This window comes from Ovis aries, chromosome 5, assembly GCF_016772045.2.
Source record: "Ovis aries strain OAR_USU_Benz2616 breed Rambouillet chromosome 5, ARS-UI_Ramb_v3.0, whole genome shotgun sequence".
NCBI lineage: Eukaryota > Metazoa > Chordata > Mammalia > Artiodactyla > Bovidae > Ovis > Ovis aries.
Window position 1 is genome coordinate 24,549,229 of NC_056058.1, and position 24,738 is coordinate 24,573,966.

At 39.1% G+C, this 24,738-nt stretch overlaps 1 long non-coding RNA gene across 2 annotated transcripts in view; it reads right to left on the bottom strand.

Moving 5' to 3' along the window:
* LOC106991187 (uncharacterized) overlaps nt 1–24,738 on the bottom strand; it is a 278,139-nt gene that overhangs the window by 60,525 nt on the left and 192,876 nt on the right. For both annotated transcript variants that reach the window (XR_006059905.2, XR_009600668.1), the window contains one exon: nt 10,717–10,848. This is a non-coding gene — a long non-coding RNA (uncharacterized LOC106991187). The remainder of the gene's footprint in view (nt 1–10,716; nt 10,849–24,738) is intronic.

Below are 24,738 nucleotides of genomic sequence, written 5' to 3' on the forward strand. Positions count from 1 at the left end.
AAATGGCATAGATACCCGATGGTCAGGCAGGGTGATAAAGGAGGCAGGCTCTGCAATAAGAATCACTTTAAGCCCAGTACCATTGCTCCAAGACCCATGACCACCGGAAAGTTATTTATCCTTACAACCTAAGTTTATTATGCATAAAATAAGGACAAAAACTAGTACCCATCAAATAGGGTTGTTGTGTGGGTTAAACCCATGTTATTCAAAGGGTGAGTCTTGGACCAGAAGGGTCACCATTGCCTATGAAGTTGTTAGAAGTGTAGAAATCTTTTTATTGCAATGGTGAATGTGACTGAATGAAATACGTAGGAGTAAAATTATCTAAAGAGACAAGACCTGTATGCAGAAAACTACAGGACATTGATGAAAGAAATCAAAGACAGCACAAACAGATGGAGAGATACACCAGGTTCTTGGATTGGAAGAATCAATATTGTTAAAAATAACTGTATACACAAAGCAATCTACAGATTCAATGCAATCCCTATCAAATTACCAGGGCTTCCCTTGTAGCTCAATTGGGAAAGAATCTGCCTGCAGTACAGGAGACCTGAGTTCAATTCCTGGGTCAGGAAGATCCCCTGGAGAAAGAAATGGCAACCCACTCCAGTATTCTTGCCTGGAAAATCTCAAGGACAGAGGAGCCTGGAGGGCTACATTCCATAGGGTCACAAGAGTTGGACACGACTTAGCAGCTAAACCACCACGATCAAATTATCAATGGTATTTTTCACAGAACTAGAACAAAAAAACTTCACAATTTCTGTGGAAACACAGAAGACCTTGAATAGCCAAAACAATCAAGAAAAATTGAGATGGAGGAATCAACCTCCCTGACTTCAGATTATACTACAAAGCTACAGTCATTAAGACAGTATGGTACTGGCACAAAAACAGAAATATAGACCAATGGAACAAGATAGAAAGCCTAGAGATAAACCCATACACATAGGGGTGCCTTATCTTTGACAAAGGAGGCAAAAATAAACAATGGAAAAAAGACAGCCTCTTCAATAACTGGGGCTGGGAAAACTAGACAACTACATGTAAAAGAATGGAACACAAAAATAAACTCAAAACGGATTAAAGGCTTAAATGTAAGGCCAGAAACTATAAAGCTCTTAGAGGAAAACATAGGCAGTACACTCTTTGGCATAAATCACAGCAAGATTCTCTCTGACTCACCTCCTAGATTAATGGAAATAAAAACAAAAATAAACAAATAGGACTTAATAAAAAAAAGTTTTTGCACAGCAAAGGAAATTATAAGCAAGATGAAAAGACAACCCTCAGAATGAGAGAAAATAATTGCAAATGAAACAACTGACAAAGGATTAATCTCCAAAATGTATAAGCGGTTTATTCAGCTCAATATCAGAAAAACAACCCAATGAAAAAAATAAGCAGAAGACCTAAACAGACATTTGTTCAAAGAAGACATACAGATGGCCAATAAGCACATAAGATGCTCAACACTGCTCATTATTAGAGAAATGCAAATCAAAACTACAGTGAGATATATACCTCACACCAGTCAGTACAGTCATCATCAAAATATCTACAAACAATAAATTCTGGAGAGGATGTGGAGAAAATGGTACCCTCCTACAGTGTTTGTGGGAATCTAAGTGAAAGAGGAGAGTGAAAACGTTGGCTTAAAGCTCAACATTCAGAAAATGAAGATCATGGCATCCGGTCCCATCACTTCATGGGTAACTGATGGGGAAACAGTGAAAACAGTGTCAGACTTTATTGTTTGGGGCTCCAAAAGCACTGCAGATGGTGACTGCAGTCATGAAATTAAAAGACGCTTACTCCTTGGAAGAAAAGTTATGACCAACCTAGATAGCATATTCAAAAGCAGAGACATTACTTTGCTGATTAAGGTCCATCTAGTCAAGGCTATGGTTTTTCCAGTAATCATATATGGATGTGAGAGTTGGATTGTGAAGAAGGCTGAGTGCTGAAGAATTGCTGCTTTTTAACTGTGGTGTTGGAGAAGACTCTTGAGAGTCCCTTGGACTGCAAGGAGATCCAACCAGTCCATTCTGAAGGAGATCAACCCTGGGATTTCTTTGGAAGGACTGATGCTAAAGCTGAAACTCCAGTACTTTGGCCACCTCATGCGAAGAGTTGACTCATTGGAAAAGACTCTGATGCTGGGAGGGATTGGGGGCAGGAGGAGAAGGGGACGACCCAGGATGAGATGGCTGGATGGCATCACAGACTCGATGGACGTGAATCTGGGTGAACTCCGGGAGTTGGTGATGGACAGGGAGGCCTGGCGTGCTGTGATTCATGGGGTCGCAAAGAGTCGGACACGACTGAGCGACTGAACTGAACTGAAACTGATATAGCCATTACAGAGAACAGTAGGGAGATTCCTTAAAAAACTAGGAATAAATCTATCACATGACCCAGCGATCCCACTACTGGGCATATACCTTGATAAAACCACAATTCTAAAAGATACATGTACCTCAATATTGTACTGCAACAATATTTACACCACCAGGGGAGCCTGGTGGGCTGCCGTCTATGGGGTCGCATAGAGTCGGACACGACTGAAGCGACAGCAGCAGCAGCAGCAGCAGCAGCAGCCTGATGTAGCCATTTATATATGCTCAACCTTGTCACTATTCTACCCCTCAAGCCTGGCCATCAGAGAGAGGCAAACTACACCATCAGTGCAATCAGATGCGACATTTGATACATCACTGTCACAGCAGGCAACATTCAGACTGTTGGTTCTCAAATCTAGCTGCATATTATTACTCAAAGTGTGGAGATTTTTCAAAATACAGGCTTCTAAATTCTCATCCCCAGAGACTCTGTTTCAGTAGTTTAGAAGTGGGGTCAGGCTTCTTATCTTTTCTTTTTTTTTTTTTTAAGTTGTTAAGCGATTAATCTGATGCAGAGTCGAGACTGAAAATGTGTGGGAACTATGCCTGGTGGGCTACAGTCCACAGGGTCACAAAGAGTTGGGCAGGACTGAGCGACTGAGCACATGGGTTAATAAGTCACCACTTCTGTGTCCAGTATGTGGTAAATCATACTTCTTTCCAAAGCAACTGGAAGGAGTAAGAAGGGAAGAGAAAAAGGTAGGGAAAGAGAGAGGGAGGGAGAGAGTTTTGTTGATGATGGAGGTGTGAGCCATTCTCCCTAATTCTACACACATATCCTCATGTCTACGTGGTTTCCTTTGCATATAGACAGGAGTCATACATGTCTGGAACCATTGTTGTCTGGGGGATGTTTAAGGGCGCTGAGTAGGAGTTATCTTAGTACCACTGAGTGGAGGAATTTATTTCACTTTACTTCCATGAGGGAGACCCTTTTCAGCCAAAAGCAGATGACTAGAATCATACACATCACCCAAATCAACAGCAAGAGGACTCCACGACAGCTGGAGGAGAGAGTGGGGGAAGCAGGACAGTGCTCGGCTAGGAAAGGAAGGATGGAGGGACACACCTACTAACAGGGTCCATAGTTGCTCCCAGGCACACAAGTACAGCAGGACATCAGTACTTTCCAGAGCATTCCACACTCAAGCACAGTAACAACTGATATAGCCTAGGCTTGAAACAAACTTTAGTCCTGACATACACGGAGCCAGAGAAAGAGCAACATGGGCCCACTCCAGCACAGAGAGCCAGGGTCATTGAAAAGCATGGGCTGTGGAGGAGGAAAAGGGGAACTCAGGAGGAGAGATATGCTAACAGAAAAACTCTCGGAATCACTCATGCAGAGGAGGAAGGACTGGAAAATGAGATCAAGTTCCACTTTGTGATAGCTTGTAGTTTGTTGTCTATATTAATGCCCAAGTTGATCATTAGTTTTCATTCCAGGGCTTTGGTTTCAATTATTCTCAAAAAAATCATTTCATTATCTTTATAAAACCCTTGGTTAAAAAGACCCTCAGAACTATCATACAGATAAATGGACCAAATAAACCCAAGCTGATGTTAGGGTTCTGGTACCCATCTTGACTAAACAGAAACACCTAGAAGACACTGCCTCAGACTGGATTTTGTTCTCAGTGTAACACATTACACAGTCACCATTCCGAGGTTATGGAAAGGTAACAGTTTAGCAAGCAACATGAAAACGTCACTCTGCCTGTGACTAGGATATTTTGCATTGACAAAGATAACACACCAGACTAGAGCAAATCCTAGATTTGAATGGAGTGGAATCAATAGCTGAACTTGAGCAAGCATTTAGGTTAAAAACAAATGGATGATCATTTATAAATAAAGCTTTAGTTAACACTTAAATAAAATATTACAAATTTTACTTTCATTGTTATTTAACATCCCAGAATTCTTTGGGGATGCAGCAACTATGAGGAACTAACCACAGCAGTGAATAATTCATGTGGAATATAGAGCCACAGATAAAAGAGAAGAGCAGTTGATTGGTTTTTTCCCAAGAAACTGCTAATGCAACATTACAGCTTATTGAACTGGCCTCAAGAAATAACAGAGGCTGAACATTATTATTGCCAAGATTACCTTTCCTTTCCAAATGCCATATCTTGTTCTCTCTTGAACCGATACATTCTGATTACTTCTGCTTACTTTAGAGATTTGCTTTTTCTCATGAAAAAAAAAAAATGCTTGACTATAACCTCTCATATTCGAATTTCCCTAAGCTATAACCACTTACTATCAAATTTAAGTAACTTCCCTTATCTTATTGTAATCCATTTGTTCATTTCCAGCGTACACCTTCCATTTAATATATGGGTCTGTTCTCTGGTGCCCTTTCTCTCTAACTACAAAGGACAAATGTGTCCTTCATTAGTCACAGTCATAGCTACAGCCCCACATCATCCATGGAATCAGGACAGCTGACACAATGTCTGTGCAAATATGACTGTGGCAAGACAGTATGTGACTGAAAGACTCCGTGGGTCCAGTTTACTTTGGATTAAGTGAGGGACCTTGAAAACAGCTGCGATGGAGCAAACAGGCCATTTAGTGAGGGTCACAGATATCTGGTCTGGTTTGACTTTTTGCCTCTTTTCATTTCCAGAAAATCTTCAGCAGTTGACACTGCTCTGAGTTTCCTATCAGGCTCATCATTGTTTGTGGAAACTATGTAATTCACCCTGGTATAAAAATTAAAGTATTTTTATGTACCAAGTATTTCTGTTTGTTTTGGGTGTTTTGTTTTATGGCTTGGGTTTTGTTTTTTGTGTTTTGTGGGGGTTTTTTTTAGTTTTTTCGTTTTGGGCTATTCAGGGAAAATAAGGTCAGAGTTCCTTATGCCCAACTTTAAACCTGTTAGACTTTTCTTTATCTTTGATAAAATGTCTTATTCTGCTAGCATAGATATGCAAGTTGGATTCAAATTTAGCTTTGTGAGTTGTAGAAACTTTCTTGGTTCAACAGGGGCAACTTGGGGTGGAGTTTTGGACAAAGAAAATCATGGCAGGTCCAGTCTCTCCCATTTTGTACTCCCCAACCTCTCATCTTCAACTGTCAAATTTTTCTAAAAAAGTTAAAGCACAGGGATCTTGCTTTGCTGTAACAAAAATACCATGAACAGGGTGGCTTAGACAAGAAGCATTTCTCACATTTCTGGAATCTGGGAAGTCCAAAGTGCCTCCAGACTTGGCATCTGGTGAGAACCTGCTCACCTGGCTCATAGACAGCAGTCTTCTTTTGACTGTGTCCTCACATGCAGGAAGGGGCAAGAGCTCTCTAGAGTGTCTTTTATAAGGTCACTGATCCCATTTATGAGGACTCTACCCTCATGAACTAATCACCTCCAAAAGGCAATACCTCCTAATACCATCACATTGGGATTAGTATTTTAACATGTGAATTTGGGGGGTGAGGGGAGACACAAATATTACATAGAGCAGGTAACCAGAGTTGTTAGTATCAAGAGGTGTTGAGAGATACCATCAGCAAAATATAATTTGTGTAAACCAGCACATCTTACTTCAAGGTTGTTTGTTGAATAACAGCCAATCTTGCCCCAGGAGGGTTCCTGAGACTGCACTCAAGCCCCCAACGTCCATATTAGCAGGAAATTAGTTTATCTCTTGGATCCCCTCATCCCTTCCATGCATGCAGAAATTCCAGGATTCCAGGATGCTAAAAAGTCTAAGGAGGGAACCCTGTTTGCTTCTGTCCTGCTACTTTGCTACCTTGGGGCCAAGTGCCCTCCCCTATGGCTGGAGAACTTCACCACAGTTACCCAAGCCAGTTGGCTTAGAGTGAGCAGGTACATGGAGGGCAGGTGTGGACAGCCTGGAGTGGCTTCCTCTGCCTGATGCTGCTGTTTCTGAAGGTGCTTAAATAGAATCCAAAGTGAAGTGAGCAGCTGATGCTGGCCTCTGTACTGCCTGCCCAGCTTCTAAAGGTTCTTCTAGGTTCCCTGGAAGAGTACTCCAATCACACAGTACCAGGCTCAGTGGATGAGTTCCACATCAACCTGTCTAGGCTTTCAAATACAGCTCTTAAGATTTCACTCCCCAGCCTTTTCTGAGGCCAGGAGTCCCATTCTGAATGCTGGTTTCCAGGAACCTCAAAGACCGCTCATTCATCCACTGAGCCACTCCTTAGAAACAGAAGCTTCTTATACCTTAGGTCCCAGCCCAGATTCACATGTTACCTTCAAATGAGTAGACAGGAACATCTCACCAATAACTGCTATTCTGACATCTCTAACTCCTACATCCTAAAAAGTCTGTTTAGGTAAAAGGTAGTCATCTTCTTCTATGTGTAATGTTTTCTTGAAAAAGTGAATAACAGTTAAATGTGAGAATTTTGAAAGGCTTCCTGGGATTCATTTCATTGGGCTAAAAATGCATAAATTTGGTTTTAGTCACTCAGTCCTGTCCAACTTTTTGCAACCCCATGGACTGTAGTCCACCAGGCTCCTCTGTCCATGGAATTCTCTAGGCAAGAATACTGGAGTGGGTAGCCATTCCCTTCTTCAGGGGATCTTCCCAACCCAGGGATGGACCCTGGGTCTCCTGCATTATAGGCAGATTCTCTACCATCTGAGCCACCGGGATTACTAGTAGTAAAAGTGGTTGCTTATTATCATGCAGAAATGGGAGCAAAAAAAATCAGGAAATAGTTGCTTTTCATAAAACAACATCTAGAACTATTTGAGTCTTTCAAATATGACCATGACCATTTGTGGATGTGGTAATATAAAAAGAAAAAAATTTTAAGTAAATTCAACTTTGAGATAAGCAAAAAAACTTTGGAGAGAAAAAGTGAATCACATGTAGATTCAGGAAAAAGAGTGACTTCAGACTTCTAAGCAACAACAGTAGAAGCCAGAGGTAATGTAGAAACGCTTTCTAGTTTTTGAGGAAGATCTTTCAAATTCTATTCTCAATCAAATTCATGTCTTACAGTAGAATAAAGACCCCTTTAGGCATGCAAGGCATATGTGCCGGGTTAATTTGACATAGCGGAAGTTATTCTAGCCAGTTGCCATGGTCTCAATATTAGTGTCCCCTAAATTTATATGTTGAAATCCTAATGCCCAGTGTGATGGTATTAGGAGGGTAGTCCTTTGGAAGGTGAATGGCCCTCATGAATGAGATTAATACTTTTTATAAAAGAGATGCAAGAAAGCTCCCTTGAGCTATGTGAGAACACAGCAAGAAGTTGGCACCTGTAACCTGGCTGGGGGTCTGCACCAAACGGAACACATTGGCTCCCTACTCTTGTATTTCCAGTCTCCAGGACTGTGAGGAATAAACATCTGTTGGTTTTAAGCCACCCAGTCCATGGTGCTCTATTATAGCGGTCCTAACAGACTGAGGGGCTTCCCTGGTGGCTCAAATAGTAAAGAATCTGCCTGCAATGTGGGAGACCTGGGTTCGATCCCCAGGTTGGGAAGACCCCCTGGAAGAGGGCGTGGCAACCCACTCCATTATTCTTGCCTGGAGAATCCCCATGGACAGAGGAGCCTGGTGGGCTACAGTCCATGAGGTTGCAAAGAGTCAGACAGGACTGAGTGACTAAGCAGAGCACAGCAGACTGAAAGACCAGTTTAAGCTAAAAGGACTGGTTATGAGATCGAGTCCACAGACTAAAGGGAAGGAAATAGACTGTGTTTCCAGAAGCGACACCCCAACAGCAAGGCAAAGAGCTGCCTAGTGAGGGAGTCACTGCTTCTCACTGAAACCACTGAGCCAGAAGGCTGCAGTCACTAGTTCCAGGTCCTTCCTCTGCCTCTGCCACCACTTTGGATCCTCACACTCAGCTGTGCGGCCTCACCCAGACCCGCACCTGTCAAGTGGACACCTCAGGCCCTGCCTCCTTCCCAAGTAATCCAGCTCCAGACCCAGACTCTGCCTCGCACACAGATGCAGCTGATGAGTGTAATCAAAACCACATGTCTGAAATCCAACAGCTAGAAAATGACCTGGGAAATGTCCTTCTTTAAGAATGTGGAATTTATAATGTGGGAAAACTACTAAAACAATGGGAAAAGGGTGTTTAAAAATATGGGGCAGTCTGAATAACAGAACACCACTACACCTGACATGAGTTTTTACCTCTTATGGACTCATTTTTAGGAAGCAACCAGAAAATATTAGTTTCTTCATCAAACAAAGGAGTGAATCAAGAATTAGGGAGAAACAGAACTAAGAAACAGGAGCTCTAACACAGGGAGGTGGGCAAGGGAAATTTCAAGATGATGATAAAGGGAGGGTTTAACCAGCACTCTGCTGTGAGCAGGAAGATGGAGCTAGGATAGGAAAGAGGAGGGGAAGAATCAGGTATGTCAATTGAAACTATCCAACAACTCTTATCAGAAAACCAGGACGGGCTAAAGAGAGCGGGTGGTGGGGATGGGGAGAGGCTAGTATTAACCCTAAGAAAATACAAGGTTATGTAAGCTAGGAAATGCTACAGGTCTTAACTGTGAATACTGCTTGCATGGGCATGATAGTATAAACATTCAGTATTACTAATGGAAGCCGTGATGTAACTATATTAGGAGCTGGAGCAAGAATGGGAAGAGAACTCGTTGGAAGGGAAAATACAATGAGTACCAAGTCCCCATCTTATATATTCATAAACCAAAGATAGTATCTAACATTAAAAAATCAAGAAACAGTAACATAAGCATGTTACTCAGAATGTGGAAATAAACACCAGAAGCAACATTTTTTTAAAAGGTCGAAGTATGTTGCCTTGAGGGAGCAGAAGTTTAGAGTAAGAAGGGTGAAAACTCCTGTTTCCATTATAAGCTTGAAAGCATTATTTTACTTTTAAAGTCACATATATATGCATACATACATAAATACAAATGCACAGTTAGGTAGATAGATAGATAAATTAAACTTTAAGAATTAAGGTCATAAGAAAGTATCTCTTGATGTGCACTGGTAGCCTCTCTGTCCTTACGACTCATACATCTGCTGTCTCTAACTCTCCCCCTTTTATGGTACACCTGCTCATCCTATAAACCATTCTCTCACCCTGTCAAAATGACAAACTACACTGGCCACTGGCTGCTTCCTGAAAATCAACCATAGAGAAACTATAGGAACTGGAAGGAAACTTGGATTTGAGGAACAAACGACTAAAAATAAATAAAACACTATGAGAAGTCCCTGGGGAGTCTGAAGCCCCAGAAAGTGTTATGTGGGGCTGTGGAGGGGTGGAGGTGGGAGGAGAGTTGAGAAAGTCTTCAGTCAGGCAGGGAGGGCAGCTAAGGCGGCTCCGAGGAGAGAGGGGAGCTTCTGCTCTGCTCTTGCTTCCCTAGTGTGGACGGTCACAGCCTGCCAGTCACCACAGAAACTGACAACCACAGCAGGGGCTGCAGGAATCCAGAGGAAGCAACAGGAGACATGCCAAAGCACTGCAAGGGAAAGGAGGGACGGAAAGGGTCGGTGTGTACTGAGCAGCTAGTCTTGGGTATTCTCCAAATCCCCACGGCAGGAAGAGTGAATCTACGGAGACTGCTTCTAGAGCGTGTAAATGAGAAATATAGACTAGAGAGGTTATTTGTAGCTGGTGTGCAATTTAGAATTAACACTATCAGTTCTAGGGTCCCTGAGCCTCTCTTCCCTGGATTTAATTCACCTACAGGTACATCAAGTGAAGGCTGAGCTACAGCCATTTCCCAGCACAGAGCCATGTGCAGTAACCAGTACTCTCAGGGGAAGAGGAATTCTTCAGAAGAAATAGCCATAAGTCATATAAGGAATACAACTACTACAGAAGAAGGACAACAAACTCAACAGTATAAACCATCTAAATTATACAGAATTATAAGAGGAAATGGACCAAAAAATTAAAATGATGATGAATATATTAAGAGGCTAAGGCTAATATCCATGTGAAGCAAGAACAAGAAAACATAAGAAAGGACTAAATTGAGTGGTAGGTATGAAATATGTAATAGCCGAAGTGACAAGAGCAATAGGTAAGATATATAGCAAGATGGACAAAGGTGATGAATAAACCACTGAGTTGGAAGATCAGATTGAGAACCTCTCCTAGAGGTCAGCAGGAGAGGATAGAGAGACAAAAAATACCCAGAAGCTAGAAGATGCAGGTGGTGGAAAGAAAAACACCAATGCCCATGAGTGGTGACTTTGCACAGTGTCAGGTTAGCTAGGCTGAACTCCCTTTCTCCAAGTTCCCTTTCCTGTATATTTCCAGTTATGGGACCATAAGCTAAATCCCCACGAAATGTTCTAAGGGCCTTGTCACCTACTTGCCAGCTCACATCATTGGTGTCGAGAGGCAGTGGAGTCTTCAAAAGCTCCACCTTTCATAAATCACCTTGAGGTTCTCTGATTCCTGGACCAGGTGTGTGTTTGGCCACTGTGATTAAAGGTCCCAGTTTCTGCAAGAAACATATATGATCAAGGTTAGAAGCAACAAGAACTAACATGTATTTCAGTCTGTTCCCAGGTTCCAGTGTGTACTTGTACAAAAGTTCCAAGTTGTCCTGCTCACCCACACCTGACTTTCGTCTTCCCTTCCCAGTTGTCTGTTCTGTAGTTTTAAAGTTTAGGCACTGGAAGTGAAATGAACATATATGTATATACACATATATACAAATATATATATATATCTTTTAAGTCACTACATTTGAAAGACAATTAGGCTGAATATAAAATTCTAGGTTCAAATTTATTTTCTTTTAATATTTAAAAAGTATTTTTCCCATTTGTCATCTTGTGCTCACTGTTCAATTTGATTCTTATTTTAATTGATCTCTTCATTATTTCTGGCAGCAAATTTTTTCCTTGGATATATAGACTTTGATAAATTTAATGCAGTAATAGGATAAGTAAACATGAATTAGGGCCTTAAAAGCAGCTACTTTTGATCAAAAATAGAATAATTTTTTGAGCCAGCAGAAAAAAATGCAACAAATTTAAATATAAGACATGGTGGGAGAAATAATTCCTAATATAAAAGAAATTACAATAAATTTAAGTGGATTTAACTAACAAAGAAAAATATTTTCTGATGGTATTAAGAAACAAAAACAAAATCCAAAAATATGTTCTATTTGAGAAAAATTCTGAAAACCAAAAGACACAAAAAGGTTGAGAATGAAAGAATTCAAGAGAGGGGAAAAAACCCAACACCATGAAAGAAGGCTGGACTAGCAATTATAATAGCTGATTTTAAAAAGTTCAAGGTAAAAGGTAAACAAAAAATAGAGTGAGAAGAGATAACCATCACAAACATATATGAACCTAGTAATAGGTTCACAATAACTGACATATATAGAGAAAGGGATAAACAGTTGGAGCATTTAAAACCAAATTATCAAAAATGTATTATGCAAAAAAAAACTTAGGCAGATCTTTATCTAAACAGTATAATTAGTGGGCTTATACTATTAAGTATATTGCTGAGATCTTTGATATGTATGTTCAGTGGTATGCTATGTATAATACATATGCTTTGATATATATGCTATAATAGTTCATGCAACAAATAGCAAACACACATTTTTTAGAAGCATATACATGTTTAAACTAATGGATTAGGCCTACAGAAAGTCTCTATAAACTTGCCAGGAAAAAATACCATGCAGATGAATCAATATTAGAATTAATATCAGAAAAATGTTTAAATGTCCTATATTGTGAAAATATAATATTAAATTATAATCAAATTTTAATTTGATTAATTTTTAATTAAAAATTAAATTATAATCAAAACGAGAGACTATCTAGAATTGAATGAACATGAAAACACAAAATGTGTGGGACATACCTAAAGCCGTGTTAGAAGGAACATTTATACCTTTAATTACGCTTATCAGGAAACAACAGAAGTTGAAAAGAAATATGGTAAACATTCAACTCAGGAAGTTATAAGAAAGAACACCAAAGCAAGCCCAAAGAAGACAAAGGATGTAAGAGAGGAAAAGAAACAATATAATGACTTTTTAGTAGAGGAAATTAATAAAACTATAGTTCTACTTTGAAAAAGCTACCAAGATAAACCTCTGATAAGACTGATCAAGAGAAAAAGGAGACAACAAAAGTAAATAAAACACAAATCAAAATGAAGATGGGGAAATAACTGCAGATTTAAAAAACTAACAGATAAAATGGATAAATTCCTAGAAAACATAGGATGCCACACTGGTACGAGAATAAAAAGGGAATTTAAAATAGACTTACAAGGACCAAAGAAATTTAATTGGTAGTTAAAACTCCATTCCAAATTGCTCTAGGCTGGATGCTTTTAAAATAGATTCTATCAAACCATTAAAAACACAATTCCTATGTTATAGAAGTCGTTCCAGAAAATGCAAAAAGAAAGAATAATTCTCAGTTCATTTTCTAAAGCTAATCTATCTCATTTCCCTTAAAGCCTCCGGCTTTTAAGCCTTAGTTTGGAAAGTTTTCCCCACTCTCATGTTATAGAGGAATTCATCTGTGTCTGGCCTAGGACTTGCATGGTTTCATCTTATTTTTACATTTGTGTTTCTGATCCATTTGGAATTTATTCTGGTATATACTGTAAATAATGAATCAAATTTTATCTTTCCCCATATGGCTACACAGAGTAGTAGTGTGCTAGAGCTGGCTCATGCCAGCTCACAAGAGCTGATTTTTTAATTTTCAGGAATTTCATGAGCTGATTGCTAAATATAGCCATTAATATAAAATAAATTATACAAATGTACAATGAAATACATCATCTTAAAAGCAATGCTAATAAGTATTCAAAACTCGATCACTTTCTAATTATTTTAGTACATTTTACTATTATCAAGGTTCTTGGGGCAATTTTTGTCTGCTGGGTCTATATAGTGGTAACTATAAAATGGCATGTTACTCTACATCTCTCCTCAAACTGGCATTAATCACCATATGGATACCATGAAACCAGCTAGGGTGGGAATATTCACATCATGAAACTGCTGTTCTAAAATCAGGGCTTAATTTATTGCTTTGTATAATATGGAGGTCACTATGGCCAGTAGGCCAAATTCAACCTAAAGTTTACTGAATCACAGCTAATTTTTTTTTTTTTTTGGACATACTGTTTATGGCGGCTTTTCTGCTATCATGGCCAAGGTAATTAGCTGCAATAGATACCATATAACCCCAAAAGCCTAAAGTAATACAATAGATAGCATATAACCCCAAAAGCCTAAAGTATTTCCTATCTGACCCTTAGAGAAAGTTTGCTGACCTTTGGCCTAGAGACTTAATAAAATGGAGAAAATATCAACAATGTAGATTCATCTTTAAAGTGCATCTTGTCTGTAGCTGGTCCATTGTGAATAGCATGAAAAACTGAGAGATAATCTTCCAATATTTGAAAACTATTATCCAACTCAACAAAGAAGTCACTCATGTCCTTGACAAATAAGTCAAGATTCAACACTCATTCCACTTTCAGTTTATTCATTAATGCAAATGAAAATACATACATACATTTAGATGAGAGCTACCTTTATCAGTTACAACCACAAGTTTGTCATGGATAAGAATTTGGCAAAAATCAAAGAAAGCATTCTATGAGAATCAATTAATTATATGGAGTTTAAAATAGAGAATACTGTATATTTTATTACAATTAGTAAATTACTTCCTAAATATTCTTTATATCAGTAAAATAGTATACACAGTGGTGGTTTAGTTGCTCAGTCATGTCCGACTCTTTATGACTCCTTATACTGTAGCCCACCAGACTCCTCTGTCCATGGGATTTCCACACTAGAACACTGGAGTGAGTTGCCAGTTCCTTCTCCAAGGGAACTTCCCAACCCCAGGATTGAACCCAAGTTTCCTGCTTGGCAGGTGGATTCTTTACCACTGAACCACCTGGGAAGCCCCAATAATACATATATATATATATGTGTGTATATATATATATATATACACAAATATAAGTATGTGCATATATGTGTATGTGTATATACACATATATAGAGACAGGCATATGTGTGTGTATTAAACATTTATTAGCAAAACACTGGCTATATAGCATCTCATTTTTACTTATTAAAAAGTTTATATCTCTAGTTTAAGGTGAGCACAATGAAACCATTACTTGTGACTTTCATCCAGAACTATAAAGCAAGGAACAATGTTTTAATAGTTTGGTCAACTGAGTTCCATTGACAAATACTATGCTGAATTTTCTTAAGTGTGTTAATGTTACTGTAAGTAAATCTCAATCTTCTATTATTAAAAATACTTATCTTTAAAAATGCATCTTCTCCTTACTGATTTGAGATGCTCCCTTTATTGTATACTAAATTTCCATTTGCAGTTTAGTCTGTTTCTCATTACTCTCTTTGCCACACTTACCTGTCTATTCATGTGTCAATACCAAACTCTCTTAATTATAAAGGGTTTGTGATTTGGTGTAATGTAACCGCTAATCTTCCCATTCTCTCACACAACTGCTGTTGTGTTTAAGATGTCTTAACCATTCTTGCTTGTAGGTTCCTTCAGACAAGTTTTATAATCAACTTGTATTGCTCCAGAGGGGAAAAACTCAATGATACTATTACAAGGCACTTCATAAATTTATAAATTAAAATAGAGAAAACATATTTTTTATTGATACTGATTTTATCCAAGAACAAGGCACATTTTTCCATTTATTGAAATCAACTTTTGTAATTTTCTGGTTTATTTTCCTCATGTAGGCTCTGGATACTTCTAATTAAGTTTAACCTTGGCATTTCTTTCTTTTAAATCATAAAACTTCTCCACCATTACATTTTGTAATCAGTTTTGTTTCTATTAGGAAGGTTATTGATTTTGAATGTTAATTTTATAAGCTGTTACATTGCTAAATTATTTTACTTAAGGTCATTTCTTATTAATTCTTCTGGGTTTTTCACATATACAATCATGTTATCTGAAAATAAAGTTCAAATTTTTAATTTCCAACTATTACATCCCCCAATTATTTCCTCATGTCTAATTAAAATAGGTAGGAGCTTCAAAAAAAATGTTATATAGGAGTTGTATAATTCTGATCTAGTACCTGACTTTAGTGTTAGTGTCTTCTCATTAAGTAACATGCAAGACTGGGAGCTGAGTTATACACGTATATTTTATAAATTGAGAAAGCATAATGAATTGAATGATGCCCCCTCAAAAATATCAAGTACTATTCTTTAGAACCTATAAATGTTACCTTATATGACAAAAATTTGCAAATATAAATAAATTAAGGATTTTGAGATAAAGAGATTATACTGAATTATATGTGTAAGATCTAAATATATCCTTCTAAGCGGGAGACAGAGGGAAATTTGATATATATAAGAGAGAAAGAATGTAACCATGGTGGCAGAGATATGATCACAAGCCAAGGAACGCCAATAGAAAGTGAAAGGGGCAAGGAAATGATTTTCCCCTAGAATTTCCAGAGGGGGTGTGGCCCTGCCCACACCTTGATTTTGGTACAGTGTTACTGATTTTAGATATCTCCACAACTACAAAAGAATACATTCTGTTGTTTCAAGCGCCCAAATATCATAACTTTTCAGATGGCTCGGTATGACCGCCAGATATGACATCAACTTAAATATTTTAAACTTACGAAATCATAAGACATACTATAAAATATAAAAGATAAAGTATTATTCATAGTTTAAAACTATATAGTATCTAGGAATTAATTTAGAAGAGACTGCCATGGAGAAAAACTAAAGGTTCAATGAAAGAACGTACAGATGATCTGAATAATGGAGAGAGAAGTCAAATTCTTGAACGAGATGAATTAACATTATAAAGATAATAATTATCCTCACATTGATCTACATATTCAATGCAATACCAATCAAAATGCCATTTGCATTTTTTCAAGAATTGAGTCTAAAAATTCTATAGAAGAACAAATGTACACAAATAGCTAAACAACAAAAAAGACTCCAGGAAAACCCACCATACCAGGCTTCACCATACAATAAAGTCATTACCAAACAAGAAAAGTATAGTCTTCACTGACTATAGTGAAAGGGACAAACAGATTCAAGGGATTAGATCTGATAGACAGAGGGCCTGAAGAACTATGGAAAGAGGTTTGTGACATTGTACAGGAGGCAGTGATCAAGACCATCTCCAAGAAAAAGAAATGTAAAAAGGCAAAAGGGCTGTCTGAGGAAGCCTTACAAATAGCTGAGAAAAGAAGAGAAGCAAAAGACAAAGGAGAAAAGGAAAGATATACCCATCTGAATGCAGAGTTCCAAAGAATGGCAAGGAGACATAAGAAAGCTTTACTCAGCGATCAATGCAAAGAAATAGAGGAAAACAATAGAATGGGAAAGACTAGAGATCTCTTCAAGAAAATTACGGATACTAAGGGAACATTTCATGCAAAGATGGGCACAATAAAGGACAGAAATGGTATGGACCTAACAGAAACAGAAGATATTAAGAAAAGGTGGCAAGAATACACAGAACTATACAAAAAAGATCTTTCTGACCCAGATAATCACGATGGTGTGATCACTCACCTAGAGCCAGATACCCTGGAATGCGAAGTCAAGCGGGCCTTAAGAAGCATCACTAAAAACAAAGCTAGTAGAGGTGATGGAATTCCAGTTAAGCAATTTCAAATCCTAAAAGATGATGCTGTGAAAGTGCTGCACTCAATATGCCAGCAAATTTGGAAAACTCAGCAGTGGCCACAGGACTGTAAAGGTCAGTTTTCATTCCAATCCCAAAGAAAAGTGAAAGAAAGTAAAAGTGAAGTAGCTCAGTCATGTCTGACTCTTTGCAACCCCATGGACTGTAGCCTACCAGGCTCCCCCATCCACGGGATTTTCCAGGCAAGAATACTGGAGTGGGTTGCCTTCTGCAGATCTTCCCAACCCAGGGATTGAACCCAAGTCTCCTGTATTGTAGGCAGACTCTTTACCACCTGAGCCACCAGGGAAGTCCATTAAATCCAAAGAAAGGCAAAGCCAAAGAACACTCACACTACCACACAATTGCACTCATCTCACACGCTAACAAAGTAATGCTCAAAATTCTCCAAGCCAGGCTTCAACAGTACATGAACCATGAACTTCTATGTGTTCAAGCTGGATTTGGAAAAGGCAGAGGAACGAGAGATCAAATTGCCAACATCCACTGGATCATCAAAAAATGAGAGTTCGAGAAAAACATCTACTTCTGCATTATTGACTATGCCAAAGCCTTTGACTGTGTGGATCACAACAAACTGTGGAAATTTCTTAACAAGATGGGAATACCAGACCACCTGACCTGCCTCCTGAGAAATCTGTATGCAGGTCAAGAGGCAGCAGTTAGAAATGGACATGGAACAACAGACTGGTTGCAAATAGGGAAAGGAGTATATCAAAACTAATATTGTCATCTTGCTTATTTAACTTATACGCAGAGTACATCATGAGAAATGCTGGGCTGGATGAAGCACAAGCTGGAATCAAGATTGCTGGGAGAAATATCAATAACCTTAGAAATGCAGATGACACCACACTTGTGGCAGAAAGTGAAGAAGAACTAAAGGGCATTTTGATGAAAGTGAAAGAGGAGAGTAAAAATGTTGGCTTACAACTCAACATTCAGAAAACTAAGATCATGGCATCTGGTCCCATCACTTCATGGCAAATACATGGGGAAACAATGGAAACAGTGACAGACTTTATTTCAGGGGGCTCCAAAATCACTGCAGATGATTTTTGCAACCATGAAATTTAAAGATGCTTTCTCCTTGGAAGAAAAGCTATGACCAACCTAGACAGCATATTAAAAAGCAGAGACATTACTTTGCCAACAAAGGTCTGTCTAGTCAAAGCTTTGGTTTTTCCAGTAGTCATGTAAGGATGTGAGAGTTGGACTATAAAGAAAGCTGAGTGCTGAAGAATTAATGCTTTTGAACTGTGGTGTTGGAGAAGACTCTTGAGAGTCCCTTGGACTGCAAGGAGATCAAACCAGTCAATCCTAAAGGAAATCAACCCTCAATATTTTTTGGAAGAACTGATGCTAAAGCTGAAGCACTAATACTTTGACCACCTGATGTGAAGAACTGACTCATTGGAAAAGACCCTGATGCTGGGAAAGACTGAAGGCGGGAGAAGGGGACAACAGAAGATGAGGTGGTTGGATGGCATCACCGACTCAATGGACACAAGTTTGAGCAAACTTCAGTTGATAGTGAAGGACAGAGAAGCCCTCGTGTGCTGCAGTTCATGAGGTCTCAAAGAGTCAGACACAACTTAGTGACTGAACAACAGCAAGACAGAGTGACAGATGGAAGATGATGATGATGATGATAAAAACAGAAGAAACCATTTGCTTTCCCATTATGGCCATTGAAATAGCAGCACTACCACCACCACCCCAGAGGGTTCCATTCCCAATCCATTTAACCTCGGTCTTACGTGTAACTTTGAAGCTCTTTTATACAAAAACAGCTAATAAGGTCTTTTATTTCAGGATATAAATACTACCATTCCATCTTCTACCCTCATCTCAGTAAGTCCTCTCCTACTTGTGCTGCAGTTTCTGACGTCTCCCCTGCTCACTAAAGAATAGAGGACGGGGCTCCTTGAGAGACTTGAGAGAATAGAGGATGGGGCTCCTTGAGAGACTTGAGAACAGAGGAAGGATCTCTTTACCTAGCGGGGAGAGGACATTGTGGAGGGAAAGAACAGCTTGTGCAAATGTGTGGTGACAGATAGGACTCCTGTGGAAAACTACATTTAGACCATTGCGAACCCCGGTCTGACTGCAATCTACCGTGAGAAACGTGAGCTCCAGGACACATTTCCCTCAGCGTCCGATCCAACCAGTTTATGAATGAGTGTAAGAGAGGCTAAGGAATTTGAATTTGCACCTGAGGCAAATAGAGTCATTGAGGAATGCTAAACTAGACAAGGAGTGACTTGATTGGATTTATATTTAGAGTGATCACTCTGAGAGCAATGTGGAGAAAAGGGGGTGGCGGGCTGGAAGGAGGGGAGCAAGTTAGAAGTATGTTGTCATCCTCCACGCTAGAGCATTCACGAACTTAACAAAAGACCTTGGTAGCCTGACTCTCTTAGTGGATTAGGCATCTAACTGTAAAATCAGAGGACTAGATAAAATGGTTTCCCCATGTCCCTCCCAAGTCTATGATTTTCAAATCTTGCTTCTTTTATATTCAATCAGAGAAGGGAGTGATGAAGCGTAAGCAGAGAAATTTGCAAATTTGTGCTCAACATGCAGAATTCACATTCAGCAGACAGGAGGCATTAAAGGCTATACATGACGCTGATTGCCTAGAAAACTCTCTGTGATCAAGCACGCTTTACAATTAATGAGACATTTATTTGATTCAGGTGAGATCTGCTGTTTGAAAAAGTTTTAGTGTTTAAAAATGTATGGGAAAACTCTGTTGAATTTAATGCTGAATACTCTAAATAGGGGCAGAAATATTTTAACTTCTCTAGAGTCACTTCTGCATCTCCCTTCCTAAATAAGATTGGATTTGATAGGAAAATCTAGGGCATTGCCATGACAATTATCAGGCTTAGTCTTAGCTGCACTTAGGATTTATATAACTCCAATCAGACAAAAAGCAGAGGGCTATAAGTGGCAGAGATGGGTGCTCAGCTCTGCCTCTCTTTATCAGAGTTTGGACTCCAATAGTAACGAAACTTGACATTAAGCCACTTGCATTCAGTCCTGGCTGTGTGTTAGAATCACTGGAGAGTCTTTTACAAATTCCTTGTGCCTGGGCCCCATCCCCAGAGTTTCTCATTTAATTGATCTGGAGTGAGAAGTCTCTTAAAGTTTCCCAGGTGAGTTTCCTGTGCAACTAGAATTAAAAACCACTGCACCAGGTAATTATTGTAAGCAATTCTCAAGATGCTGCCCAGGGATGTCTGGAAGTTGGGAATATCTTCCAAGTGGCAGGCAGTCTGAATTCTTGTGTGTTTGGGTTATTTTTATGCTTTACCCACAAAAATAACAGAAGTATCACATTAAAACTGAATAGGTTCTATCACTGGTGTCCCATCTAAAGGGCACCAGTGTCTTCATGAATCTAGCTTGGTAGTTTTATAGAATTTTTTTTTAACAAAGCAAGGGGAAGTAGGAGGAAAGTGAGGGGAAAAAGGAAATGCAGAGATCACTAGGAGGGTCCTCACACAATGTCTGAAAACTTCTGAGTTTAAGGAGCTGGGTCCAGTGCAAGGAAACAGCAGTTGTACAGGACATTGCCTGCTTCCCATCATGCCTTTGGGGGGATTTTGAGCTCTATCATAATAATAGTCTTCTACATAAGAAGACTATGATACGAAATTGCCAGATTGGTGTTTTTTTTTTAAGCATTGTGGATAATACTGTCAAGTGACCTATCGAGGTCTCAGTCTCTCTCTCCCGCTTAAGAAAAATCCCCAAATCAATAGAGGGCTTTTACCGCATCTTTAAAGTTTCACAAATAGGTCTTAGAAACCATCTGGCATCTTGTGGCTTCCATAGCTGGACAAACTCTTAGATCTGAGCCCGCTGAACTGTTCCTTTTTCAGAAACATACCGTCCAAACTTTTTCTGATAGCCTTGCTTTTAACTGTTGTTAAAAGCAGCTAAATCTGATACGAAGTCAACGTCATTTCCTTCAAGATTTATTAATAACATCTTTCTGGGCTTGAAATACTGAACAAGCAATGCTTTGGCCTCATCTGAGTCCTACAAATGTATTTTTCACTCAACAAATTCAATTTTAATAAGAGGCCCATTTTACTGAACAACAGCATTGATAGGGAAGTGAGAATATGCACATCTCATCTTGTGATGGAAGCCTGGTATCTTGCTCTTGATCATGTTCCGTATATGAAGCACAGATCATTTGAACTGTGGCCAGTTCCTTTCAACTTCCCCACTGCTATAGACTGAGAAGAGGGTAGCAGAGGATGAGATGGTTGGATGGCATCTCCGATTCAATGGACATGAACCTAGGTGAACTCCAGGGGAGGTAGTGAGGGCCAGGGATGCCTCGTGTGCTACAGTTCACGCAGCAGCAGAGTCAGACATGACTGAGCGACTGAAGAAGAGATGGAATGTTTGTGTTCCTCTCAAATTCATATGTTGAAACTTAATTCCCAGTGTGGGAGTATTTGGAGGTGGAGTCCTCAGGAGCTGGACTAGTGACTTTACATCTGTGAACCAAGAAGCAGGTCCACACCAGAAACTAAATCTGCCAGGACCTTAATCTTGGACTTTCCAGCCTCCAGAACTGTGGGAAATAAATCTCTGCTGTTTATAAGCCACTCAATTTATGGGATTCTGTTACAGCAGCCTGAACTGACTCAGACACCATTTATCAACCCAGAGCCTCTTTTTCTCTTTCCAAGTAGACTTAGTTCTATATGGATGTAATTAAAGTCCCTCCCCAGGGTTCGTGTGGGACCCTTCACAATAACCGTTCATCCCTTTAGAGTGATGCCAACATTCCCGGGGATACCAACAGTCAATTGCTTAGGATGGCCACATTCTCACATGTGTGAGAATCTCTCAGATGTGGTGAAGAACTCAAAGGCTTTTTAAAATTGATGGGCCTAGGAGTATTATTGGTGGTATTTTTTCTTTGCTATCATTGTAAAATATTATTATTATATAAAGAAGCAATTATTTATTTCTTTTCTAGCACTGCCACAATGTCGTCCCACAAACTAGGTAGCTTAGAAATGCAATTTATTGCCCACAGTTCTGGAGGTCAGAAGTCTGAAATTAAGGTGGCAGACAGGGCTCTGTCCTCCCTGAAACCCGCAGGGGGATCCTTCCTTGCCTTTTTCTAGCTTCTGCTGGTTTGCCACCAATCTTTGGTATTCCTTGGCTTGCAGCCACATCTTCACTGTCACGTGCTGGAGAAGGACATGGCAACCCACTCCAGTGTTCTTGCCTGGAGAATCCCAGGGACGGGGGAGCCTGGTGGGCTGCCGTCTATGGGGTCGCACAGAGTCGGACATGACTGAAGTGACTTAGCAGTAGCAGTTCTCACTGTGCGCCACTGTCTTCACAAGGCCATCTTCTTACAAGGAGACTAGTCATGGCTTTATCTTAACTAATTACATCTGTGACAACACAACACTATTCCCAAATAGGCTGACATTCTGAGGTATTAGGGGTTATGAGTTAACCTATCTTTTCAGGGGACACAATTCAATCCATAATAATATTTGACCAGATTATTTACAGTTTTTTAAAAGTTCAGATTTTTTTACATTTAAAGAAATCAATTTATTAACTTCTGCATGCCAAGATAATTTTTGATGAAGCTGTTTCATTTCTGGTACTCTTCCCAAAAGACCAAAAGGTAAAGTGAATCTGCAATGGAAACAGAGATTCTTGATGAAAAGAATATGCCTTTGGAACTATTTCTCTATAATTTATCTTCTTTTTTTCAATTAAAGCAAAAAGAGAAAAATGGAAGGAAATCTCTCCTGGTTACTTTTTACCAAATTTTACTTGAAAGTTTATCGAAAACCTTGACTTATATTGGAGAGGAGAACGTTTTAGGGAATAGGCAAAGTGCTCATCTTTATTACTGTGAAACATGAGAATCTAAAAAGACCAAGGAAAAAAGCCACTCTAATTTTTGAAAGCTATTTTTTTTGTATGCTGTGTTTATAACAGCTTGAATCAGAAAAGATCTTGATAATTCAGAATGTTATTCCTCAAGGTTTTTTATTGGTAGAAATGACCCATATTTTTTATATGCTATTGAATGAAATTTTATCCTTCAATCTATTAAAAAAAAAAAAAGAGTATCCCTATCAAGGATCTAATGTCATGAAACCAAAGAGGAAAAGTTCAGATTTTTTCTTTCACGTGAGCTTATAGTGAAAATACTTATGATTAAAGATATAGTTATAAATAGGTAGGTAGGTAAATAGCAAAAGTCTAAATAGTATTTTACTTTTCCACTACTGCTGTGACAAAGTAAAGAACTACCCATGCAAGCCAGGAAGATAGAGTATTAGAGTCCTTATTTCAAAGAATACGAAGGTTCTTACTGGGCCTAGGGATAGAATGTCCTCATGCACACTGCCCCAGCCCTAGGTGAGTGTGGTCAGGCTCAGGCCTTGCAGTGACAGGTCCAACTCAAACAGCTGTAAGACAAAAAGACTTCAACTAATTAAACATGACTAGACAAAGCGGCTCAACAATGTCCCCATGATTCAGCTCTCTCACACCTTCTTTTCCTTCTGCTTTCTTTTGTGTTGTCTTGACTCTGCATGGAGACACTTGGCAAAATGACTCAGCTTCAAGTCCAACAGAAAGGCAGCGCTGCAATACTCATCCATCTTGAACTGTAGCCATTGGGATGAAAGCGAAGCCCTTACTGGGTAGCCTGAGGTCAATGGCTACTCCAAAGTGAGGAGGTTGGATCAGTATTACATGAACTTCAAAGATCACGTGGGGGGAAAGACCATGCCCTACACACAATCAAGAGCTGTTGCTTGGGGCTCAGAGACTGGATGGGCAAAACCAACCAATGTCCAAAACAGAAATACAGATCAATGAAACAGTATGGAAAGCCCAGAAATAATCTCACAAACCTATGGTCACCTAATCTATGACAAAGGAGGCAAGAATATACAATGGAGAAAACACAGTCTCTTCAATAAGTGGTGCTGGGAAAACTGGACAGCTACATGTAAAAGGATGAAACACTATACACAAAAATAAACTCAAAATGGATTTAAGACTTAAATGTAAGTCCAGATACTGTAAAGCTCTTAGAGGAAAAAACAGGCAGAATACTCTGACACAAATCACAGCAAGATATTCTTTGACCCATCTCCCAGAGTAATGAAAATAAAAACAAAACTAAACAAACGGTACCTAATTAAACTTAAAAGCTTTAGCACAGCAAAGGAGGCCATAAACAAGATGAAAAGACAACTATCAGAATGGGAGAAAATATTTGCAAACAAAGCAATGGACAAGGGATTAATCTCCAAAATATATAAACAGCTCTTGCAGTTCAGTATCAAAAAACCAACAACCCAATCAAAAAATAAGCAGAAGACTTAAATAGACATTTCTCCAAAGAAGACATAGAGATGACCAACAAGCACATGAAAAGATTCTCAAATCACTAGTTATTAGAGAAATGCAAATCAAAACTGCAATGAGGTTATTACCTCACACCAGTCAGAATGGCCGTCATCAAAAAATCTACAAACAATAAAACATAGAAATACCATATGACAGGCAAAATAAGAAATCATACGCAATGTTCATTGCATTTGATACATTAACTACTACAAATATTA